Below are 27,091 nucleotides of genomic sequence, written 5' to 3'. Positions count from 1 at the left end.
ACAGGGTACCACATGGTTGAATTTAGAAATAAATAAAAGGCATCTAGCTACAGAGTAGATAGAATCTATATTGAGTTTGGAAATAAAACATTAAACAAAAACATTGAAATGTGATTTTCTCAAAACTGCGAAAAGATAATTCACAGGAAAATTGGGGGCATAAGAGATTATGATCAGTTTAAAAGGATGTCCCATGAAATGGCCCACCTATGGAAACTGAAGCTGTCAGTTACATTTCAATCAGGACACTTTGAGGTTTATTTTGATATGGTAGGTGAAGGGAAAAACGGTGGGGGACAATTTTCAGGCAGATTTCACATTAGGACTCCAGGGTCATCTTTCTGGGTCACAGTTTCCTTATCTGAATAATGAGGGTGGTAGACTTGGAGCACTATTTCTTAATGTATGTTCCATGGAGTAGTATCCTCAGGAGAAGCTCCATGAAAGTGTTCCTAGGAAAATAGACACACACTACGTTCTCTATATCCTTCTTGGAAATTTAGTGAGCACATTAGAGTATTACAGAGTTTTTATACTCTTTTAGTAAAGAAACTTTTAATTTCTAAATCCCAACATTTCCCAAATTTTACCCCCCAAGGAAATCTTTTTATCCTCTGACAGCATATATTTAGATTCTGAAATCTAAATATTTCAGAGAACACTCTGAAAACTGTAGGTTCAGTTACATCTAATATCTTTTCAAGATTTATCATATTATAAGATTAAAAAGAAGTCTATCAAGAAGCATTCTTATATAATCTGTTCAGAGAAAGTAAATAGATCTTTCATTCTAGCCATGAGTATGTGGTTCTTCAGCCATGAAACTGGATATCGAGAGTGAAATGAACACACTTCATGTCCAGTAGAATAGTACCGAAAAAGGATCAGTTAAATAGTAATGCAGCATGTGTCCAAGGAAACCCACACAAAAGACTGTGCTTACAGATGCCAGTAATTATGCAGCCAGGGGGAAAACCCTCATTCTGTGGTCGACAGCTCTTCCGGCCCTCTGCTGACTTCCCCGATGTTGCCATTCTTTCCAATTCGTGGTTGAAAGCACTGAAGTTTTAAGAAAAACTGGACAAATTTTGCTTTTGCTAGCTTTTCTTACAGCTAACTACCATTTAGCTTAAAAAGTGTATAGCACATGTCAACCCACAATGTAAGTAAGATATGTAAAGCACTTGTAACTATATAAATGACACCAAACATGGAGAGGCCTACAAATAATGCTAACACACAGCTAGAGCTATTGTGTAATTGTATGAGGTAATGTTGCATGCTTATATATTACATGGTTTTTTATCCACCCAATGCAGGGGTATTATTATGCACATTTACATATTGGCAACTTGATCAAGATCACAGTATATATGAGTGAGGAATGGACTCGGTACTGACCAAATACAAGTTTGTTATTCTGAATCACTACCCTCTTTGGAAAATCTACCTGATGAAATTTCAGTTCCAGCTTGAAGCCTAGTGACTCTCCCCTATCCTCTTCATGTCTGGCTGCTTGAGGGCATGGCAAAGGAGTCTGTTCCCCTCCTATTCAGGGTCTCAGTGATAGGTTATCATTGATTCTGTTTTCAGTTCTTCTAAGAGGAGAAAGATTGAGGTGGGGTGATTTTTTAAATTACTTCCAAAGCCTACTCTTCTTCTTTGCGGAGTCACTTTTATACACAAATAAGTTTTGAAATAAATAGAACCAAAAAAGAAAACCCCACTATGCCGTGTTAGCATTTTGCAGTTTATTAAACAATTAAATATCCATCTTGGTTTTTTTAATCCTAAAAATACTGTAATATTTATTAATTAGTAGGGCAAGCATGCATATTATTCAAAATATGCAGAAATTAAAGCTAAAGAGACATCTAATAGTACACAATTTACATTTACAAAATGGGGACTTAACCTAGACTACTATGTGTCATGAAAATTAGTGAGGATCTGCCATAAAAAATATGTTTCTTTTTAGAGATTTTAAGAACTGAGAAAATCTGTTTTGAATAAGTCTTTCATTTCCCCATTCATTCTTTAAAAAATATAGACTTCCAAGGAAATTTCAAGGCAGTTGGTCAGAATTCAATGTCTTACAAGTTGGCCATTTCCACCATAGCTGTTTTCTGAATGAATGAATCTTTCACTAATATAATAGGATGTTAAGTGCCCTGAATTTGGAAACTAAGGCCATGAACTGGAGACAACACTTGCTAATTATTCTACAATCTACAGAAGGCCACAAATAACTTCCTCCTTTAGGACCTCCAGCCAGCACATCAACCTCCATTCTCCTTTCTCCATTTATATGACCATCATCTGTAAGAAGCCTTGAAAGAATGACTCAGCCTGTGGGGAAGATTGCAAATCCAAGACGAGAGAGTACTTCAGAAGAATCACTTGTAATCTTCCCTGCACCTCTGAGAAGGGGAATAAAAGATTGGACTGATTTCAGGGTGGAGAAAGCTGGCCACTTCAGAGCTGGCCAGCAATAGCGGAAGGGAAAAAATGTAGTCAGTTGTTCAGTGACTAACTTTAGATTGTGGAATACTTACAACTTTTTGTTTCCAGTAATGGAGAATTATATATCAAATATAATATTAATATCAAATATAATACTGAAGTTATAAATTAGAAGAGACTCTTTCATTCTTTCTTTTTAATTTATTTTTCAGTGGACAAAAATTGCATATATTTATCAGATACAACATGATTTTTAAAATTTGTGTACATTGTGAAATGGCTCAATTAGATAATTAGCATATTCACTAACTCACATATCATTTTTTGTGGTGACAACACTTACAATCTACATTCTTAGTTATTTTCAAGAACAAAATACATTGTTATTAACTGTGGTCACCATGTTATACAATAAATCTCTTGAACTCATACCTCCCATACAACTGAAACGTTGTATCTTTTAACTAAAATTTTGATTACTAAAATTGCCTAAGAGGTCATTAAATCTTCCCAAAATGTTTTCCAACAGAGAAGGGAGATTTTATTATAGCACCTCCGAAGGTGGTAAATGGTTAAAGCATAAAACAATCTTACGTTTATTGAGTCTCCTCAGTAAACAATGATACCACTTAGGGATCCATGCCCCTTCTTAAAGGGTCAATTTCTCTTCCCTGTATTTATCCCAGTGAGAGCCCTATTTTTTCCCTGGAAATTCATAATGCCTTGTTTCCTTTCACTACCAAAATGAGAAAGTAAAATATCAGAAATTGACATTTTTGACAACAGTCACTAATTTCTATGTGTTTCTGTAAATTGGGATTGAAAGTATTCAAAATATTGAATCAACATAAGTTCAGTGATCAAATTCTAAGCAGAGAGTCATTAAGAAGGGTGATTTTTAACTTCTTCATTAAAGCTAATTGTGGAACTGGGTGGAGTAATTTTCTAAACCAAAAGAGTGACAGTTAAAACCAATGCACACCGGGGAAAAAGAGCAGGTGATGTGAAACACATGTGCAATACATATTTAAACATTTAGATGCCTGGAAAATCTGAGTCGGGTTAGTCCTTGCCAAATCTGGTTCAATTGCAACTAAGATTGAAACTTGTTATTGGGTAGATCTGGGGTCTGTTTTGGGCTGAATTGTGTTCCTTCTCCAAATTCCTATGTTGTAGTCCTAACCTCCAGTGCCCTAGACTAATGTGACTATATTTGGAGATAGGATCTTTAACGAGGTAATTAAGTTAAAATGAGATCATTAGGGTGGACTCTAATCCAATCTAATTGGTGTCCCCATAAGAGGAGGAAGCAAGGACACAGAGGCACACAGGGAAGACCAGGTGAAGGCACAAGGAGAAGATGACCATCTTCAAGCCAAGATGAGAGATCTCAGAAGAAAAGTGCCCTGCCAACTCCTTGATCTCAGATTTATAATGCCCAGAGCTGGGAGAAAATATATTTCTGTTGCTTATGTCACATGGTCTGTGATACTTTGTTATTGAAGTTCTAGCAAACTAATACAAAGTCTGTACCATAATATTCTCAACACTTCATAGACTTGCAATTTTGACAAGACCAGATCATCCAATCACTCAGGAATGCAAAAATATATTACCCTGGGAATTAAATATACATCACGCAAAGTGTTAATAAAAATAAGTTTTCTAATACTCTTCTGTCTCCAATACATTTTAAAATTTAGAAGTAAAATGTATCCTCTTAATATTTTAGTGTTATACTGTCTTCATGCACTTTCAGCATTTAGAAGTTTATTTTCCCAAGCATGATAAAACTTTTGAGACATAGAGATTTTCGGAAGAACTAAGAATAGCCAATTCAGACAACTGCCAAATCATCAACACTTACATGAAATTTGTGGGAAAATTAATCCAATGTTTTATAAAACCTTATTTCTTAAAAAAAATCAGATAGCTACTTATGACTTATGTTTATGAATCTAAGCTGAGATACAGAGAATGGTTAAAACCATTTGGTCAATGAATTGACCTTACAAACAGACTATTTAGTTTTAAGATCTTAGCACTGGCATGGGTAAAATTTTTCATATATACCAGGTGCTCATTATTAATATTATATGTATTTAATAACAGCACTTCTCCAACATTAGTTAATAACTTATCCAAGTTCGAGATGCAGCAAGGAATTATTCCCATACATTCAGGGAAATGCTGAGCTTGTTCTAGTGGTTTGGTTTTTGGTCTCCCGGAGTTCCTTCTCTTAATGTTATATGAAAGGCAGTTTAGGATAAATTTGGAGAATCTAGATTCATATTTTGATACATAAATTAGTATTAACAGAGACACAGCCCTTTTTACACATTTTTATTTCCTCAGACTTCCTCCTGGATTCAGCCCCACCTTCTATGGGAGTTGGGAGTTGGAGAGTATCTCTTATTTCCAAGCACAATAAGTCTAACTACTTAACTTTTTCACTGCCAAGGAAAGAAAGATATTAAATAAATAAATAAATAAATAAATAAATAAATAAATAAAAGAACAAATAAAGAGACAGTAAAGGAAGGAATGAAGGGAAGAGAAAGAGAGAGGAAGGAAGGAAGGAAGGAAGGAAGGAAGGAAGGAAATAAGGGAGGGGGAGGGAGGGAAGGTGGAAGGAAGGCAAGGGAAGGAAGGAAGAAAGGAAGGAAGGAAGGAAGAGGGAGTGAGGGAAGGAGAGAGGGAGGGAGTGAAGGTGGAAGGAAGGAAAGAGGGAAGGAAGGAAGGAGAGAAAGAAAGAGGGAGAGAGAAAGAAAGGAAGAAAAGAAGGAAGGAACGGCCTTTTACAATGAAAAGGAGTATCAAGCTCATAGCTATCTCTAATGAAGTTCCTTCCCAACATGGTGGCCCATTTTGTCCTTGATCTGTATCACAGTTCCTTCAAAGAAGGTACACTGAACAGAGAACTCTCCATTCTTCCATATCAATTCTAATTGTATCGAAGATCCAATGGTAACTTCATTGGTTATGGGAAAAGAAGAACATGTTTACATTTCTAAATGTGCTTGGCCATGTATCTCACTTATCTCACAGAGCATGCTTTAGAAATATTATGCTGCACTTTGGGAGGCCGAGGAAGGTGGATCATGAGATCAGGAGTTCAAGACCAGCCTGGCCAAGATGGTGAAACCCCATCTCTACTAAAAATACTAAAATTAGGGCAGGCACCTGTAAAGCCAGCTGTTCAGGAGGCTGAGGCAGAGAATTGCTTAAACCGGGAGGTGGAGGTTGCAGTGAGCCAAGATCATGCCACTGTACTCCAGCCTGGGCGAGAGAGCGAGACTCCATCTCAAAAAAAAAAAAAAAAAAAAAAAAAATGCTAGAAATAATGTGAAAATGTATCAACAAGATGTAGCAAACAACCTGAGAGACTGGAGAGAAAGTCAATATTCCTAGCCTTGCGAAATTGTGGTTTTATTTTGTAAAGAAAAATTATATAAAAGTTGAAAATAAAGCAGAAAAAAAATAAAAGAAGTGACGTTTTTTCAACGGCACAGGCCAGAATTATTTAAATGCTTATGAGAACATACTTTTTTCAACTCTCTGTTTATAACTGATTAAAGTCTCAGACTTTAAAGTTAACTTCCAGATTTTGCCTGGTAGATACACAAACAATTTCTATAAAAAGAAAAGATAATCCAAGAGTTTAAGGATGTTTGTTCTTTAGGAGATTAACCAACATTGTACCTAAACTTGCAATCTTATCCAAACTGTCCTTTATTAAATTGTTTTTAGATATTCATCTTCTCAAAGCTTTTTGAACCAGTCTTAGTGTCTCGCTGATTCCCTCATTAATTAATGAGCTGAATACAATTGTTGACCGTGTTTATTTTTTATTTATAGAAGAACTGTGTTTTACAGAAAATTACATTTTAACACCTCATAAAAATGGTTCTGTTAGAAGGATGAAGTATTTTATAAAGTAGGACTTCACTTCTAAATATATTGCCTTTGAGGTGTTGGAAATATCTTTCTTTTGGACCAATGTCTTCATCATGATAACTCTCTTTTGCTCAAAGCATACATGCCTATAAAAAATAGACTTTAAAATTGTATCTAAATTTATTTGAGAAATTTAACAGTCCACACAGAGAGAATTGCTGTGACATCCTTTGTGATTCTGCCTTTCCATTATCTTCTACTTATGTTGAAGTTTGTAATTCTGTATCAGTTCAAAACCTTCAGGAGTCTCACAAACCTCTAAAGTAAAAAATTTCTTGGTCTTACTTGCTATATAAAAATGGATTCCAAAGCTTATTGCCCACTAAATTTCTCACTATAAGATCTGGTTGGAAACAAAATAGGTCTCTCATCTTCCCTCACTGATATTAAAAAAATAGAACTCAAAATTTATAATGACTAGAAGTCACTTCATTGTTTTTCTGTAAATTAATTTTATTAGCCAATGCTAACCCTAGGATTATATATTTATTTTAAACTTCAACAAACAGTATCTTGCACAAGCAAAAAGCAGTAACATGGTTTTCTCAAAGCAAGTTGTTTTTAAGAACTTCCTAGCTTAATAAATGAAATAACCAAAGGCTAAACACATGCCATACTGATTACATTTCGCCAGAAAAGTCCAGTGCCTCTGGCTTTTTGTTTCACAGCCAAAAGTAGTTCTATTTCTGGGCTGTAGTTGCAGCTCTGAGCCATTTCTTCTACAAGAGATAAGAAGTAGAGATCATAAAATAACGGACATATAAAAATAACTAACCGAAACTACATGAAACTGACCCAGTCAAGTAATATAAATAATCTATGATTTACAAAACAACTATTTTTTAGTAATATAGTGAAGATTGGTGAATAGTTTCTCATGTATAAAGCTGTTTCTTAATTTAATGAAGCCAACTGTATTAATCTAGCAATACTGCTGGGCTGGATTGAGACTCAATTATGAAAGTGGCTGTGGATCCCTTTTAGATGTCCTTGGTAACAGCAGGGATGTCGTATTCAAAGCCCGAATATATACAATATGCACACACACACGCACACACACACATAAGTACACACACAAGTGCACTAACTAAATAAAAAATTTATTTTTGGTGCTAAAACCCGATTATAGTTTTGTTTCTACCCTTCGTTTAGTCAAAAAGCAGTAAGTATAAACCAAAAGTAGAGGGTTAAGTTAAAATTCTGACTCTACCTCAAAGCACTATCAGTAATGAACAGTGGCATCCATGTCTAGTTTGCAAGTCATTTGGCCTTCGTAGCCAAGGATCACAAAGTACTTGACCTGGCATTTGAATTTATCATTTAAGCTAGTACTTCTAGAGACTAGTAAATGAAAAATATACCTTAGATTGTGGTAATAATTATCATTAACATTTTCGAATGCTTCAATGTGCCAGGCACTTGTTTAAACATTTTATATCATTATCTTATTTAATCTTTATTCTAACTGTAGGAGTAGATGGTCTTATTTTATTCCAGTTTATAATTTAAGATATTGAAGTCTAGAAAAATTAAGTAACATCCCTAAAATCACACATCTGCTAAGGTAAAAGTGGAATAGAAACTGAGAGTCAGATTCCAAAAGTAGATCTCTGAACACTAGGCTTTGGCCTTTGGAGAAGGACAATCATTTGGTGCCTGTGGAAACCAATCTGGGTTAAGAAATGCAATTAACATTTAGTTACCCTGTTAACCCACATTCGCTCTCACTGCAAGGCTTGTGATAACTACACATAATTAACCGAGCTCCTGTTCAAGCCAAAAGAAAAGTACAATTAGAAAGAGAAGCCTAAACTTTACCATAATTAATTTACAACTAGTCATTTCTTATAGACATTTATATAATTGTTTTTTTCTGTTTTTAAGTAACAAAAGGAAGTTCAAAATTCATGATTTCTTTCCTTACCACACCCATACTAAAGCCTCATGCATTTAAGAAATTAGTAGTATTTTTTTTTTTTTTTAAATAAAAACAAGTATGTTTTAAATTCCAAGAATTGTTCTAGGGTCCAATTCTCAATTTTAGTTACATTCACCTATTACAAGTTCCATTGCTCTCTATACTTTTTAAAGATGAAAGATAATTTAATTATCAACTGCTTTTTATGTGCTCTTCAAAATACATTTCTTACTTTAGATAGCTAGAATCATATTAAAAAGAATCAACACCATTTTAATACACTTCTACCCCCACTGGTACCGAAGCTTCCCAGGATCTGGGCCCTCTCAAAGCTTTTGTTGGAGTTTCTTTTGAAGTGTTTAAAAGTTACGACTTCCTACACACCGGTGCATTGGCATAATACCCCATGCCCGCAGGTTTCTGTGTCATTGTTACCACTGTGTTTTGTTGGGCTCCACACTTGGAGCTCTCCAAGGATCCGTGACTGAACTGAATGAAACCTTTGCTACTTGGCAGGGGTAGTAAGAACACATAAAACCTGCCAGCTGTCAAGGATGTAAATGGTGATTTTGTTTCACTTTTTAATGAATTAAAGCAGGATTGAACTCAATCCAAAGACAGCATGTTTGGCCTTTTAAAGGAAGAAAAAAATGAAAGAGAAGGATGTTTTCTTCTCTCCCGGCAATGGTGTGCAGTGAGGTGTTGATGATTTAGTATGGGCAGTCAACACTCCAGGAAAGCTATCTAAAGGCTGTTTTTGTTGTTGGTTTCTTTTCCCGCTAATCAAATGCACCCTATTGGCCTGAGGCAAACAGATCACTCCCCATTCTTTCTTAGATAAACTTCTATACCTCTGCCCTTTCCCAAGCCAAAACGAGAATGTTTCCTTAAATGCTCTTATCTCAAAACATTTACAGAGGTGATTTGGGCGAGAATACACTAATACTATATATTTTTAAGTTTGTTTTGTTTCATTTTGCTCTCTTTCCCCAAAACCAGCAATGTTACATTTATCAGTGTCACTTTGATTTACTGAACTACAGCAAGCGCTTAGAGTAGCTGACAAAGCACAAGTACACATCTCACAAATGCACTCAGAAATACATTATTTTGTTAGTCTTATAGGATATTTTGTTTACAATTAAGTGTTATCCAATCATATGTTCACCTGTATAAGAAAATGTGTAAGTTTGCAATTTCATTGTGCCTAAGTATGAGGATTTTTGAATCTTCATACTTTAGCTTTTTATTTTTAGTATGAAAACTATCTTCTGTTGGCATCCTGACCAAAAAAAAAAAAAGAAAGAAAGAAAAAAGAAAACAAATAATATTATCGTCATCCAATCTTCATTTACACTTTCTCTCAATCATATAATAGTATGGATTTTGCATTTTCCCATCTTCTTTTTACAAACATAATTCCATAGTGTTTGCTTATCCTGTTCCTCTCTGGAGTTGTCAACTTCCTCTATTTTAAAGATGCCAGTCTTCTTTTGCCTCTACATTTGTGACTAACCTTAGGAATAATTAAGGGTTAATCCAACCTTCACCGGCAGAAAGAAAACTATGGTCTAATACCACATGCACCCTCTGAAGCAATGGCTCAAGCTGTACCTTGGCCTCTTTTAGCCATAGCTGGGACAAAGGGCATCAAGCCCCAAGGCTGCAGAGTCCATGAAGCTATTGTTCCCTCCTAGGCCTCCATGCCTGTGATGAGAAGGGCTGCCACCAAGATCTCTGACATGCTCTGGAGACATTTTCCCCATTTTCTTGGTGATTAACATTCAGCTCCTCATTACTTATGCAAATGTTTGTAGCCAACTTGAATTTCTCCCCAGAAAATGTGATTTTCATTTCTATTGCAATGTTATGCTGCAAATTTTCCAGACTTTTATGCTCTGCTTCTTTTTCAAACATAAGTTCCAATTTCAAACCATCTCTTTGTGAATACTTATAACTGAATGCCTTTAAGAGCACCCAGGTCACATCTTGAATGCTTTGCTGTTTAGAAATTTCTCCCACCAGATACCCTGAATCATTTCTGTGAAGTTCAAAGTTCCACAGATCTCTAGGGCAGGGACAAAATGCCACCAGTCTCCCTGCTGAAGCACAGCAAGAGCGACCTTTGCTCCAGTTCCCAATAAGTTCCTCATCTCCATCTGAGACCACCTCAGCCTGGGCTTCATTGTCCATATCAGTATTAGCATGTTTTATTTAACATGGAGGAGATAAAACAGAGTCAAGGAATTTTACTGTCATTGATTACATTCTCAATGAAGCTCGAGCTTGTGTATTCAACCTTGCCTCTTAAAATGGCCTCGAGCCTAATGGGTACAGAGTTGAAGTAGTGAAGGCCCTGAATGAAGAAACCAGAGCTATTGCTTCCTGGAAAACTGATCATAGTCAATAACAACAAAAATATCTTGATGGCAAAACTGTGGCTGTACCCTCCCTACACAATAATCAACTGGAGGCTCCACAATGGGCCAAACCAAGCACTCTTGTAACCATCTAATTCTCAACCAAAGCCAGGACCTACTGTTGAAGTGATCTTCTGCCAGCCTATTTTGGGACTTTGGGATCATGTAAGTTGATACTTAATAAATATATATATATACACATGTCCTATTAGTTCTGTCCCTCTAGGGAACCCTAATACACTTGGCCAAACCCTTATTCTGTCATAAACAGGCTTTCTAATTTTTTCCAATATGGCTAGGCTTAGAAATTTTCAAATTTTAAAGTTCTGCTTCCCTTTTGATTAACAACTATGTCTTCAACTCATTTCTTTCTTCTGGTATTTTATAAGAAGCAGCCAAGAGAAACCAGGCTGCTTCTTTAACACTTTGCATGGATATTTCCCCAGCCACATATTGAATTTCATTGCTTATAAGTTCTACCACAAAGCAGTAGGACATAAACATAATTCAGCCATGTTCTTTGCCACATGATTACAAGGATCACTATTTCTTCATTGTCCAATATCATGTTTTTCATTTTTGTCTGAGATGTCACCAGAATGGCCTTGGCTCACTGCAACCTCCACCTCCTGAGTTCAAGCCATTCTACTGCCTCAGTCTCCCGAGTACCTAGGATTACAGGCACCCATTGCCATGCCCGGCTAATTTTTGCATTTTCAGAAGAGATGGGGTTTCACCATATTGAAAAGGCTGGTCTCAAACTCCTGACTTCAGGCAATCCGCCCACCTCAGTATCCCAAAGTGCTGAGATTACAGGCATGAGCCACCGTATTCCACACTTAGTTCTTTTTCTCTAGGTCTTCAAGGCGTAGATTTAGGTTTTCTCTTTGAGTCCTTTTCTTTTTTATTGCTATTAACTTTCTTCTTAGAACTGCTTTAACTGCATTTCATAAATTTTGGCATATTATTTTTTCATTTTTGTTTGTTTTAAATTGTCTTTCAATTTTTTCACTTCTTTTTTTGATCCATTGGTTTTTCAGGAACATGTTGTTTAATTTCCACATATTTGTGAATTCTCCAATATTCTTTCTGTAATTGATTTTTTAGTTTTATACCATTGTGGTCAGAAAATATATTTGATATGATTTCAATCTTCTTATATTTCTTAATTTCCTTTGGAGAGGAAAGAAGAAGGTAAGTAAAGAGGAGATGACAAAGGGCCAAAGACAGAATGCATAATTACTGTTCTGTTTTGTGGCCTAAAATATAATTAATATAATGTTTTAGGTGCACTTAAGAATATGTATTCTGCTGCTGTTGTATGGAATGATCTGCACAGATCTGTTAGGTTCATTTGATCTATTGTTCTATTCATGTCTGGATTTTCCTTATTGATTTTCAGTCTGGAGGATCTATTCATTGTTAAAAAATAGATTTAAACTCTTGTACTATTATTGTATTACTTGTTTTTCCCTTCAGTCCTCTTAATATTTGCTTTACATATTTAGGTGCTCTAATGTTGGGTGCAAATATATTTACAATTGTGATTGACTCCTTTCTTGTTATATAATGAAGGTCTTTGTCTCTTCTGACAACTATTTACTTAAGGCCTTTTTTATTCTAATGTATATGCCCACCTCTCCTCCCCTTTGGTTGCCATTTGCTTGAAGTATTTTTTATCCCTTTACGATCAGCCTATGTACATCCTTAAAGTGAAAGTGAGTCTCAGAGACAGCATATAGTTGGATCTTACTTTTTATTTATTCAGTCACTCTATGTCTTTTGATTGGATAATTTAATCTATTACATTTAAAGTTACTACAGATAGATTAAAAACTTATTATTGCCATTTTGTTAATTGTTTCCTGTTGGCTGCTTGTATTTCTTTGGTTCCTTTCTTCTTTTCTTGCTGTCTTCCTTTGTGATTCAGTAGTTTTCTGTAGTACTATGCTTTTATTGAATATAGCTACAACAATTTGCTAAGTTATAAACAATGTAAAAAGATGCAAATTGTGACATAAAATTATAAAATGTAGTAGGGGAAAAGTGAAAGTCTAGAGCTTTTTATATGCAACAGAAGTTAAGTCATTATCAACTTAAAACAGATTATCATAGATAACTGAATCAAAGCATAGTACTACAAAAAACTGTTGAATCACAAAGGAAAACAGCAAGAAGACACTACATATATATATATATATTCAACAGTGGACATTAATATATATTGTATATAACAACTATATTATGTGTGTATATATAAAATATAACCACTATATTACCTATACATATATAAAAATAACCACTATATATATAGCAGTTACAGGTTTTTGATGTTATGTTATTGATGTTTTTGTTTTTGGTGTTACATTTTTTGTTTTGATGTTACAATTTGAATCCTTGTATACTATGTATCACTTAGCACATTGTAGCTATAGTTATAGTTAACAGTTTTGTCTTTTAACAAAACTTATATTCAGTAGAAACTACATGGTCTGAATATAGGATGCACAGTATTGTCAACCCTGGAAACAGTTTTTTTATTTTATAGGATATGTAAATGAAGTGTTGGTGTCTTTACCTAGAGGTGGCACTAAAGGCTTCGGAGGGAATAAATGTATATAGACCTCATAATAAATGACTTTTGTGTATACATATAGAAGAGTTTTCTTGAGCTTATTTAGCTGTATATAAATGCAGTTGATATTAGTTATGCCTGTGTCAACACTATGGATTTTTTTCACTTGTACATGGGGACTTTTGTTTTTCTTTTGGTTGATTAAAGATGCATATGCTAGGTGTGTGGATGAAAAAAATATATATATATATAAACAATATAATACATATTTATATAAACAATATAATATATATTTATATATATAAAATACTTATATTTTGTTTTCAGAAAATAATTTGGAAACTACTTGTCTTTTTTTTTTTTTTTTTCTTTTTTGAGGCAGAGTCTAACCCTGTCACCCAAGCTGGAGTGCAATGGCTCTTGCAGTGATCTTGGCTCACTGCAATCTCTGCCTCGTGGGTTCAAACTATTCTCCTGCCTCAGTCTCCCAAGTAGCTGGGATTACAGGCACACACCACCATGCCCAGTTAATTTTTTTTTTTGCATTTTTAGTAGAGACTGGGTTTCACCATGTTGGCCAGGCTGGTCTCAAACTCCTGACCTCGTGATCTGCCCGCCTTGGCCTCCCAAAATGCTGGGATTATAGGGGTGAGCCACCGCGCCTGGCCAAACACTACTTGTCTTTCAAAAGTACTTATTACGCAGGAACTGAAATCATTTCCTTTTTCAACACCAGCACTGATATTTTAAACTACTACTTTGGAAGTTTTTCACGCAGGGCATTGCACAATAGCAAGACTTAGATTGGTGAGAGGTATGACTTTGCAGAGAAAAATAGAAGATAGGTGTATTAGTCCGTTTTCACTTAGATGATAAAGACATACCGAAGACTGGGCAACTTAGAAAAGAAAGAAGTTTAATGGACTTACAGATCTGCATGACTGGGGAGGCCTCACAATCAAGGCAGAAGGCACGGAGGCACAAGTCACATCTTATATGGATGGCAGCAAGTAAAGAGAGAGAGCTTGTGCAGCTTGTTATAGAACCATCAGATCTTGTAAAACATATTCCCTGTCATGAGAACAGCATGAGAAAGACCTGCCCCCCATGGTGCAATTACTCCCACTGGGTCCCTTCCATGAGATGTGGGAATTGTGGGAGTTACAATTCAAGATGAGATTTGGGTGGGGACACAGCCAAATCATATCAACAGGTGAAGAGGAAATGACAAAAGGCAAAGAAAGGATGCATAATAACCTTTCTAATAAGTTATCAGAGAGTTAGATTTGAGGAAAGAATACATACTAAGTTCAAGGAACTGAAAAATCAATTCTTACCTAATTACCCTTTGAAGACTTTTACACCCCCAATAAAAGATTTTTGAAACAATAAATATAAAGAGCATATTGCCCTAAAAATAGAGAATATAGTCTTTCAAGTACTCAGGCAGCATGTTTAATGTTTGTCAGTTTTTAATTTTTATTTCTGGGGTCATGAGTGCAGATTTTATACATGCATATATTATAGAGTGGTGGAGTCTGGGCTTCTAGTGTACTCATCATCCAAAGAGTCAGTGAATATTTTACCCAATAGGTAACTTTCAACCTTTGCCCCTCTTTCACTCTCCACCTCTTATAGTCTTCAGTGTCTATTATTCCACTCTGTCCATGTGTACCCATTGTTTAGCTCCCACTTGTAATTGAGAGCATGTGGTATTTGACATACATATACGTGTGTGCGTATATATATATGTATATATGTGTGTGCGCGTATATACATATAAAACATATTTTAATCCAATTCTCCATTGATGGACTCTTAGGTTGATTCCATATCTTTGCTATTATAAGTAGCGTTGTGATAAACATAAGAGTAGAGATGTCGTCTTAACAGAATGATTTCTTTCCCTTTAGGTATATATCCAGTAGGAGGATTGTACTAGTTTACATTCTCACCAACAGCATATAAGCATTTCCTTTGCTCTGCATCCTCACCAATAACTGTTTGTTTATGACTTTTTAATAATCACCATTCTAATTGGTGTCAGATGGTATCTCATGGTGGTTTTGAATTGCATTTCTCTGATGATTGGTGATGTTAAGCATTTTTTGCATATGTTTCTTGGTCACTTGTATGTCTTCTTTTGAAGAATATTCACATCTTTTGCCTACTCTTTAATGGGCTTATTTCATTGCCATTGTTCAGTTGTTTGAGTTCCTTGTAGATTCTGCTGTATTAGTCAGTTTTCACTCTACTATAAAGATACTACTTGAGACTGGGTTATTTATAAATAAAAGTTTTAATTAACTCAGAGTCCCACATGGCGGGGCAATTATGGTGGAAGGCAGAAGAGGAGAAGGCACCTTCCTTACATGGCAGTAGGAGAAAAAAGAGAGCACAGGGGAAACTGCCACTTTTAAACCATCAAGATCTCATAAGAACTCCCCCCACCATCACAAGAACAACATGGGGGAAACCACCCTGTGATCCAATTGCCTCCCACCCGGTTCCTCCCTTGACACATGGGGTTTACAATCAGATGAGATTTGAGTGGAGACACAGAGCCAAACCATATCATCTGGGTATTTTAGCTCTTTGTTTGATGTACTATTTAGCTCTTTGTTTGATGCATAGTTTGAAAATCTGCTTTTCCCATTCTATAGGTTATCTGTTTACTATGTTGATTGTTCCTTTGGCTGTGTAGACTTTTTCTTTTAAAAAGGTCACATTTGTCTTTTTTTGGTTTTGTTGCATTTGCTTTTGAATACTTGATCAAAAATTATTCAGGCAGCATTTAAAACAATTAATCACAACTAGCCTATAAAGCAAGTTTCAATTAGTTTTTAAAAATACATAATACAGAAAAACGTTCTCTGACTAAATCACAAAAAAGTGGAAACAAAAATGTATACTTTATAAAAACTATACTAAAATAATAAAGAAAATATATCTTTCTGAATAACTCAAGCACCAAGGAATAGAATACAATGGGAAGTAGAAAATACATAAAAACTTTCAAAAAATGAAAGGATAACAAAAATAGCTTCAGATCAATTCTATACTTGCAAATATTTTCTGTTGATTATACAGAATTCATTGTTTCCAGGACTTTATATTATTTATTTAGACATTTATTTATTGTATTGTATATTAAAAGCAAGCATCCAATCTTTCCCAAACTCTTGGACAACTTTCTAAGCAATATTTATTGAAAAATTCATCTTCCTCTCAGATGATTTTTTTTTTATCCTATAGTGACTCCTTTTATACATTTAGGTTTGTTTCAGAGGTATAGTTATATTCCTTTGATTTGTTATATCACAATTTAAAAATTTTAATTTGTACAACACTTAAATAAATTCTGGGTAAATTCCCTTGTTATTTCTCTTTTCTAAGAAAAAAACAGTTATTCCTATCACCAGTGCCCAATTGTTGACATCTTTCCAAATTTTACTTTTCTCCTCTATGAATATTTTAGTTACTTAAACACAATTGTATGCCTCTGTACTAGTTTTATTTTTCTAAACACATTGCACATATTGTATTTCCATTTATTTAGCTCCTACTGGGTAACCTTCTCCCATAGCAGCATTCTTGCTTGGTTCTGGTAACCATGCCCTTTCCTTGCTCTTCAAGTATAGAGATAGTACTGTGTTACTGGTGGTGCTGACCCTGGGCTTTTCCATTCTCACTTGCTGGTTTCCTTTGAACTCTGCTCACAACCTTGTAAAGAGCCTCTTCATTAAATTTGCTTTATTTAATACTATTGAATATGCTTCTTTTTTCCCAGGAGTCTGACTGTTATGAATTGATTAAACCCAGTTTTTTCTAGTGAAGGTGATGCTCAGGAATGTGTAGTAATTTTCTAAGTTTGCACAGCAGGTAAAGGAGGTAAAAATCCAGATCTGAACTCAACTATCTTCCAAATGTGAATATCCATCGCTGTTGCCATGCGGGGTGATAAAGACTGAACTGTAGATGATACTAGGACTACTGAAAAGTTTCATATAATGAAACATATTTTCATAATATTTTAGAACAGGCAATGACTATTTTGAAAATACTATATCAATATTAAAAGTTCTTGGCTATCTAGCAGCAGCAATATTTTTCTGAGAGTTAGCCACATCACAAGATCTGGGACATTTCAAGGGTGAGATTAAGTACAAGAGGCAGATATCAGCAATAGTATATTTTAAAATGACAACCTCAAGGAGAATGCTTCCACAGAAAAGAGAGCCCAAGAGGCTGCAGTCATTAGCCTTCTTTCCAAGTCCCATAAATCCAAGGCAAAATTGCCAAAATCTCAATGACATAATTGATGCAAAGGGAAACATGTGTTGGTAGAGGAGAGAGAATGGGTAACCCCCACCCTGTAATACTTGGCTAGTTTTCTGGAAAATAACAATAAATTTGCCAAACTTAATCTGAACTTGCTCAGTTCTGCTGAGTCTTTCATCCATAATTAATGTGAAGTTTTCACCATCATTGCAAGGTCCACATATCTTAATCCTGCTTTTTTTGTGGTTTGATGATAAAAACCACTGACATTCACAAGTGCACAGGAAATTCAATAGAGTCTTTTTAAAAGGTTCTGGTTTTGTTTGGCGTATAGATTTTGAGTCTGGAATAGGACAAAACCAAAATTTGAAAGGAAGCTTAATGAGTTAATCCTGCAAGAATCAAAAGTCACTAAATCATTTCAACCAAGTTGATTCAACTTGAAACTACCAAACACACAATCTTGGTTATAATTCTAACGTTTACCTGTATTTATATTGAAGATCTTCTTTATTCAAAATTTTGTATAACCAATTCAGAACTTTACATTATTAAAATGACTTGGTATTTTAATAGGTTGTATTTGTTCTAATCACATATAAATCTCAACACATAAACAGTTGTGTTTTCCTCATAAACAAAGACATTTTCATAAAAATAAACTATCCATATAGTTTATTTTATTAAACATTTTAAAATAGTTAATACACTCACATACTACAATGTTCAAAAATTATTAAGGAGATTAGAGAGAAAAGTATGTTTTCTTTTTACCCTTTTCCCTAGCCATGAGCTCTACTCTTTAGAGGCAAGCTGAATTTTCAGTATGTGAGTATCCTACTAGAGACAGCCTAGGCATATGTAATAAGCATCTATATATGTGGGTCTGTATGTACATTTGGGTTTTACTTTGATTTCAAACAGATGGTAGTACACTCTATAGTGCTTTGGACTTTGGTTTATTCCCACTTAAAATACATCTTAGATATAATTCCATAGCATTGTTTCATTCATGTATAAGAGATAGACAGAATTCACTTGTATCACTGTATCATAATTATAGTACTAGCTAATATGTTTAAACATTTAAAACATTTAGTTGAATTTCCCTTCTTTCCTTCCTTCCTTCCTTCTTTCCTTCCTTCCTTCCTTCTTTCCTTCCTTCTTTTCTTTTCTTTTCTTTCTTTCTTTCTTTCTTTCTTTCTTTCTTTCTTTCTTTCTTTCTTTCTTTCTTTCTCTCTCTTTCTCTCTCTCTCTCTTTCTTTCTTCTTTCTTTCTTTCTGTCTTCTTTTCTTTTTCTTTTAGATGGAGTCTCATTCTGTCATACAGGCTGCAGTGCAGTGGCATGATCTCAGCTCATTGTAGCCTCCACCTCCAGAGTTTAAGTGATCCTCATACCTCAGCCTCCCAAGTATCTGGAATCATAAGTGTGCATCATCACGCCCAGCTGATTTTTGTATTTTTAGTAGAGATGGGGTTTCACCACGTTGGCTAGGCTGGGGATTTTGGTACTTTTCTAATACTCTAATCACTTCAATTCTTAATAGTACAATTATTAAACCCATTTTACATATAAGGAAACTGAAGGACAGAGAGATTCATTAACTTTGCACGAGATCACAGAGATAAAAGACATTAGAGGTAGCCGAAGTGAGATAGTTTAGTTCCAGATCCTGAAAATTTTGAGAGATAATCTCCATGTTTCTCTCGTGTTACTGCAAATCTGATAAACAGATGTACTGGCTGTTTTTGTGACAGACTTTTCTAGAATGTTTGTATAGCAAACTTCTTTGAAAAATAGAGATTGTATATATCTTCCAGGCAGAGGGAAGATTTCTTTACTGTCCAAGGAAAATAAAGATAGCATATCTCTATGGAAAAATAACAGATTTGTTTGCAGTTGATTATGAAAGAGTTGAGTTCTCTAAGTTTGAGGTCCATGAGCCATGATGCAACATGACTGTATGTGCAGGATCCATATGAACTCCTGTACCTTGTCTCCATAGAAATGGGGGACAAGGTGAACCTATGCATACATGATGCCCTTGACTGCTGTATTGTGAATAATCAAGTGCTTTGTCTTTGATCCAAGAATCTCATGGCTTCCATCCATGAAACTGTGATTGACTAACTTGATAGTTTTTAAGTGAAGTAAATCTCAGAACTTTCACCATCCTAAGCAGAGTTCTTAACCTATTCTTTGTTGCTATGTATTTAATCATAATTTATTAAATTTATTAAATCCCCATTGGTGGATATTTACATTAATTTCCATATTATGTTGAAAACATTGGGATACTTTTATTTCTGATCCAATATGTAAAGAATTTGAAAGTTATCACTCCCATCCTCACATAGACACACAAAAATTATAAAATTGTAAAATTAACATATCTTAGATCCATGAAAAAGTGATGTCCAAGACAAACTGCTGTCCCCCAAAATGGAAAACAGTGAATAAAGAGAAGCACAGCTTACCAGGAGCAGAAGTGGCAAGCTGTGCTTCTCTTTATTCCCCTGTCTTCCATTTTCACCTGGAGTCGATACCAGTAGAAACACTATAGTTGGTCAAATGCTGGAGGCTCACTGTGGACAAGCTAGAGAGTTAAAAATTCCAAAAAGTGAGGGGAGTATCAGGGGAAATCAGACTTTCTTTTTTTTTTTTTTTTTTTTTTTTGAGACGGAGTCTCGCTCTGTCGCCCAGGCTGGAGTGCAGTGGCGCAATCTCGGCTCACTGCAAGCTCCGCCCCCCGGGGTTCACGCCATTCTCCTGCCTCAGCCTCCCGAGTAGCTGGGACTACAGGCGCCCGCCACTGCGCCCGGCTAATTTTTTCTATTTTTAGTAGAGATGGGGTTTCACCATGGTCTCGATCTCCTGACCTTGTGATCCGCCCGCCTCAGCCTCCCAAAGTGCTGGGATTACAGGCGTGAGCCACCGCGCCCGGCGGGAAATCAGACTTTCTTAAGTTTTTCCTCCTAGAGCCTCAGGAAGTTCTTACTATGAAGATCAGAGTAAACTACCCTTGTTTTTCTAGCACAAGGAGGAGACAAAAAACCATTCTGAAATACACTAAGAGCTCTCTGATCTCCTTAGTATAGCTTGCCATCAAGCAAAATATTTTTTTGTCAGAGGTTAACTTGCTTAGAGGAAAGGAAATACCCAACTTTAGCCCTATATCCTTCAATATGGGGAAAGGAAAGCACTCAACACTAGTCCCTTTCTAGTGTTCCATGTGAGAGAAGAAAAATACCCAACTCCACCTCAACTCCTGATCCCTGCAGTCTAAGAGATGTGGGGGGGAACTTCAGAAACACTTGTGAAGATCACAAACCAGGAATATAGGCTCAAAAGAAGACAGAGACCTAATCACAGAATACAGAATACTCCTCCTCCTCCTCCTCCTTCACCTTTCTACTGAATCAATATGGCACTTATATAACAGGGATTACAGTAGAAAAGAAAGAGAAAGCAAGAAAGCAAGAAAGAAGAGACGGAGGGAGGAAAAAGAAGGAAGTAAGCCTCCTAAGAAAACCCAAAGTCAACAGAGGAGACAAAAACAAGAATGCTAGAGGCAATTTTCACTACAGCAAACACTAAACAGTCTGACTCCTAGTCAGATAAATATAAAACTTTGCACTAAAGGTCTATTCATTCCAGTTTCTTTTGCCAAATACATCATGTCTGGCTGTCAACATAAAGTTATAAGGTATGCCAAAGGCAAAAAAAAAAAAAAAAAAAAAAACACAGTCTGAAGAGACAAAAAAGCATACATCAGAACCAGTTAACTATGGCAGATTTTGAAATGATACTGCGAATTTTAAACAACTATGTCTAATACACCACATACCCCAACAGAAAAAGTGAATAACACACAAAAACAGTTGGGTAATGAAGGCAGAGAGATGGAAATTCTAAGAAAGATTTAAAGGAAATACTAGAAATCAATATCACAATAAATGAAATGAAGAATGCCTTTGATGGACTCATCAACAGACTATATGTGACTTAAGAAAGAATCACTGAGCTTGAAGATATGTCAATAGACACTTTTCAAACTGAAAAGCAGAGAGAAAAAAAAATGAAGGAAAAAAAAAAAAACAGAATACCCAAGAACTGTAGGACAATTACAAAAGTGCAAAATATGAATAATGAGTATACCAGTAAAAGAAAGGAAAGAACAGATAAAATATTTGAATATTAGATTTTGCTACTCGTTTTTCTCAAAATGTCTAGGGGATTTCTTTCTCACTCAGAATAGGATACAATTTATTTCTTAGTGCTTTTAAGATCTTCTTTTATCTTTCACCAAGGCTACACTCAAATCTTGTCTTCTTCCACTCTTTCCTTCTATTACTCAGCACTAATCACACTGAGCTATTTTTTTTTTTTTTTTTGTCAGTTGTGCCAAACTTTACCTGATATAGTGCTTTCAAAACTCTCTTTCCTCTGCTTAGATTACCCTTCTGTTAAACATTCCCATGGGTCTCTCCTTCACTTTATGCAAGCCTTTGCTGAAAAACTCCTTCCTCAGAAAACCTCTCCAGATCATCTCATCTAAAATAGACATTTCCAGTTTCACTCTATCCCTGCCCTACTTTACTATTCTTTTTTTCTTTTCTATTCTTCTGTTTGTTTAATTGACACATAATAAATATGCATATTTATGGGATATACAGTGGTGTTTCAATGCACGTAATGTGTAGTGATCAAGTCAGATTAGCATATCTATCATATCAAACATTTATTATTTGTTTGTGTTGGGAATATTCAATATCTTCCTTATAGATATTTGAAACCATGTAATATATTATTGCTAGCTGTAGTTATCCTACAATGCTATAGAACACTAAAAAGTAGTCTTTCTATCTAGCTATAATTACTTTACTATTCTTAATAGCACTGATCACTAAGTGACATTATTATTTCTTTTTTGCTTATTGTCTGTCTCTTCCACTAGATTATGAGCTGTATAAAGGAATAGGTGTCTCTTTCACTCCAAGGACCTAGGACATTACTAAGCATATAGTTGGTGGAAAACACACACACACACACACACACACACACACAAACTTTATTGAAGAAATAAATGAATGAGCAACTGAAGTACTGAAGTAAACTTCTCAAAAAAGACCATTTCTCTACATTCAATTTGTTGGACTGATATTTTATAAATTAAATACAGAAGAAAATTACATTTTTATATTTGAAGACTGTTTACTTTCCCCAAACACATAACTTAAGTATAATAAGACTTACTTAATCTGAAGGTTTTCTTCTCCTAAAGTATGGTCTATAATCCATTTTCCCATTGCATTTGCTTCTCTTATTTTTTCATGATTTAATATGTAAATAAGACAAGTTTTCTGAAGGAATGCAGAAAAGAATCACTAGATGATGAGGATGCAGTTTATTAATTCAGTCTCTTCTCCCGGAAAGTTAATACAGAAGGGAAAAAAATGGTATGTGACACACAGAGAATGGAAGTTTTTACAAGGAAAGGAAGCAAAATCAAATAAATTTTTTGTAGGTGCTCTATGTTTTGGGTACATACACATGAATTTGATATCAACAGAAGAGTAGAGTTTTATTTCAAAGTCCCCAAAATATCCATGTTATTTCTAGGATAAAGGATCTAGTGGCTGTTACTTTTTGCATAAAAAAAGCAGGTTCTTATATCTTTTCTTCTGTTCCTTTTTCCCACATCCCATTTGTCTATGTCATCATTAAATGCAAAAATTTTTGACCCAGTCCGATATGCTTTACCTTTAATCCTGATAAAATTTTGACCTACATAAATTTATTCTGATTACACGTATTTCCATAGCACTCTCAAATTACTCTAGTACCCTAAGCCTGCTGGGATGTAACATACCTAACATTTACTTGGCATCTGCCAACTTTACTTACTTCATACAAAATATAGTTAAAAAGTGACATTGAAAAGCATCTATATATATAATGTGTAGAGACACATACACACATACGTGTGTGTGTATATATACTTCAAACTATTCTATTAATAATAAAGCTGATTACTTTCCTCTTTCCTTTTGTTACCATCACATTATTTCAAGCCATCACTATTTCTTTTCTTTTTGATGAAAGGAGCCTAAAGACAGGGAAAGAAAGGTCTTTCATATTATGCTTAAAGTTAAATAGTTTCATGTAAAAGAAGAATGAGTGAGGGTTTAGAAATACACGACAAATGTAACTGTGTGCATACGAATATGTATATTGTCTTTTTGTCAAAGACAGCAAAAAAACAGACAGAGAGGCATTGTTTTGTTGAGCCACAAAGCAATACTTAAATGTATTCCCTTTGAGTCATTTTCAAATACCATGAATGATTGTTAAAAGAGAGAAGAGCGTGGGAAGACAAATGAAGCAATAAAACAATATTAAGGTAGCAGGGATTTGTATATATGAGTAGGTATTCTAAAAATATTTTTAAAAGAAGAGAATGGTCTAGTGGTTACAAGGAAGAACAGGAGTAAGAGAGTCCTCTGGCTGAATTCCCCTCACTTGCCAATGAGTTTGCCAGGTGAGTTCCACAAGTGACATTGCCTCAGCTTTGGCCTCTACTACTCCAAGCAAATAATGTCCAATGCTCATAAATATATCTTTCAGTTGTAGCAGAAATAAATCAAAACTATATTTTTCCACAGAAAATATGAAATTAATTAATGATTAGGCTTCCTATAATAAACATATTTTATTTTGCCTGTCTTATGAAAATATCCTTAAAGAAAAATTTAAGTATTTGAATCTTGTGTTGACCAGATGTCTTATAAAAATGCTATCCATTATATTATGGATAAATGCTCTCCATTATATTAATGTTGTTATTCTTCTTATTTTCATTTAGTCACAGTGTCAATTTGTCATTTAAAATGCTCTGAACTTTGTATATGTCTCTTAAAATCTCAAAGAGCTGTGTGCCTTTAGAATGTACCAGGTTAATCTATTTTTTAAGACGTTGACTTAAGATTACTAAGACGTTGACCTAGATTTCTAAATTTTCTTTTTGAAAATAATGTCACCTTAAATTTTATGAACATATTAAATATAGCTGAACTAGTTGAATATGTTGAATATTTTAACAGCCACAAGTCAATACCTACATGCATTCCCTCTGAGGCCATCAGAGTACATACTTTGCAAATGCTTAGTCGTGCCAAAGGCTTCTCTAAGCAGCAGAAAAGGAAACACGGTATGCAGATTTATGTCCTACTCTCTGAAATGTCCTTTGCAGGAAACTCAGGTTAAAATAAACTCGCAGGGACCAATCACCACTCTCTAGTTTGACTGTCCAAGGAGAAGGATCAAAATTGGGTTCTGTTTTCCAAGCCACTTCAGAATTTGAGGAGCATCTTCCTAAAATGGCTAAGTGGGTGTTTTCTTCTGTCTTTGTTCCCAGCAGTAAAGTAACAATAGCTATTTCTATTGTGGAGCATTGACTATTTCTGAAACAAGATATTCATTTTATCTTACCATTTTGTTCTGAGACCACGTAAAACTTTATGAATAACCACAAATATAAGATCAATAGAAGCAATAATAAAAAGCAATTAAGCATGTCTGTCACTTTGCAAATTCTGTCATTATGTATTTAAATTCATTAATTCAAAAAACACTTACTGAGGACCTTTTCTGAGTCAACACAACCAAACGAGGCAATTACTATTAAATTCCAAATTTTGTAGATAAAGATAGAGTTTTAAAAAGAGTTATTTGTTGCACAAGATCACATGCTAGACAGATGAGCCGAGACTTCACCTCAGATGTGCCTGATGCCAAAGACTGAAGGTGACGCTCCTTCATCATTAGCTGCCAAGCATGTTTTCCCAACCTCACCTAGCTCTCAGATACACTTCTTTTGCTTTTTTGGAACTAAGCCCAGTCAAACATTCACTGTGACAATTTAGGGAGGTTAAGGTTTGGAATCTATTTTTTTCATACAACTTCTCTCAAGCCACTGTTGACAAATTATTGCACAAGGTGCCATGATATTCTCTGACTATACCAGAGGCAACTTCTTGATAGATTCAATTCCTACAATAACAGCCATAGGTCAGAAAATCAGGGAGTTATGGAATGAGTGGTTTTGGGCCTGTGTTTTTTGGCCTGACAATGGTGAGCATGTATAATCTGGATAGATGTTAGCTTTCTAAACAAACATAACCTCTGATTGCATTAAAGCAGGAAATAAAGTTTGAACTTGTTTCCTTCATTAAATGACTCTAAAAACTGTCATTTCTTGAGTTCAAAATGGGGAATTAGTCCTGATGTGCAAAAACAAATACAGGAATGATGGAGCTACCAGAGTAAAGTCTTCACTTTTCTCAAATAATCACAGACATTTCGTCAGAAATGTGTCTCAGACAGCTCATTTAAATATCAAGTAAGAAGTGCTAAATTAGGTGTGTCTGTGAAAAGTTCCTCAACTATAGTTGGTTTTGACACTAGGCTGCATTCATTCTTCATTTTGGAGACTTCTGTTGACCAGAAGTCTACTACCAATGTGAAAGCATTAATTTGCATGTTATCACATTTGTTATTCAGAATTTCACAAATTCAAGGAGAAAAATCTAAGAAGAAATCATTGAAATAAGAAGAAACTGCCATTTTATTGATGGTGAACAGCTGGCATCAAAGAATATTATGAAGCACACTATGCTTTAACTACGATCTATGTTAAAACATATTTCAATAAGGAAAGAAACAATAGGGTAAAGCAATTGCCTCTATTTTTATTCAGTGTAAATTCATAATATCATATGAAAAGATATGAGAAAGAATAATTACTAACATAAAGTTGCCTTTCATTCTCAAATGCATAATGCAGCATATAACTAGGACAAAATGTAGGTCTATGAAATAAAATAAGATGTAATGTATACTGAAAAGATTTCAGACAATACTTATGGGCATGCAGGTATATTATGGTTTTTGCTAATTGCATTAACAGTTTCTGCATTTCAAAACTTTTAGCTTCTGCAATAATACTATTACTATAAAGGCAATAACCTAATTAAAGAAAAGATGGAGAAATACACAAGAGTGATTTACATGCATCTAAAAATGACTGTATTCTGGGTTGGGCTGACACCAAGTAAAGAAATCAAAAGTCTCATGTGTTCAGCACAGGCCTTTTTTTTTTTTTTTTTTTTTTTCCCCCCAGCAAATCTAGCACTGAATGATATCTGATATCTAGATAGTGATAAAGACTCAGATCTTCTCGGGTCACTTATACAACTGAAATGTTTAGAGACCATGTAAAATATAACGGATTTTATAAAGAACCTACTTATTAGTAACTTTATTCATATGAAATGAAAATGAAAATACTGCTAAAGAACCACTTATTGCTATTGAAAGAAGAAAAAAGGTGGTAGAAGATTTTAGAACAGATCTTTCTGTTACAAATCCTATATATATTCTTTAAAAATTTGTATTGTAGAAAATCATGCACTAAA

General features: G+C 34.8%; 1 long non-coding RNA gene across 1 annotated transcript in view; it reads right to left on the bottom strand.

Annotated features, from left to right (window-relative positions):
- Positions 1–5,875: 5,875 nt before the first annotated feature.
- Positions 5,876–27,091, bottom strand: part of LOC140712024 (uncharacterized) — a 58,058-nt gene continuing 36,842 nt past the window's right edge. The window contains exon 3 of the long non-coding RNA XR_012093429.1: positions 5,876–7,139. This is a non-coding gene — a long non-coding RNA (uncharacterized lncRNA). The remainder of the gene's footprint in view (positions 7,140–27,091) is intronic.

Source organism: Chlorocebus sabaeus, chromosome 7 (assembly GCF_047675955.1).
Source record: "Chlorocebus sabaeus isolate Y175 chromosome 7, mChlSab1.0.hap1, whole genome shotgun sequence".
NCBI lineage: Eukaryota > Metazoa > Chordata > Mammalia > Primates > Cercopithecidae > Chlorocebus > Chlorocebus sabaeus.
The sequence above is the reverse complement of the archived record's forward strand: the minus strand, read 5'-3'. Positions and strand labels throughout refer to the sequence as shown.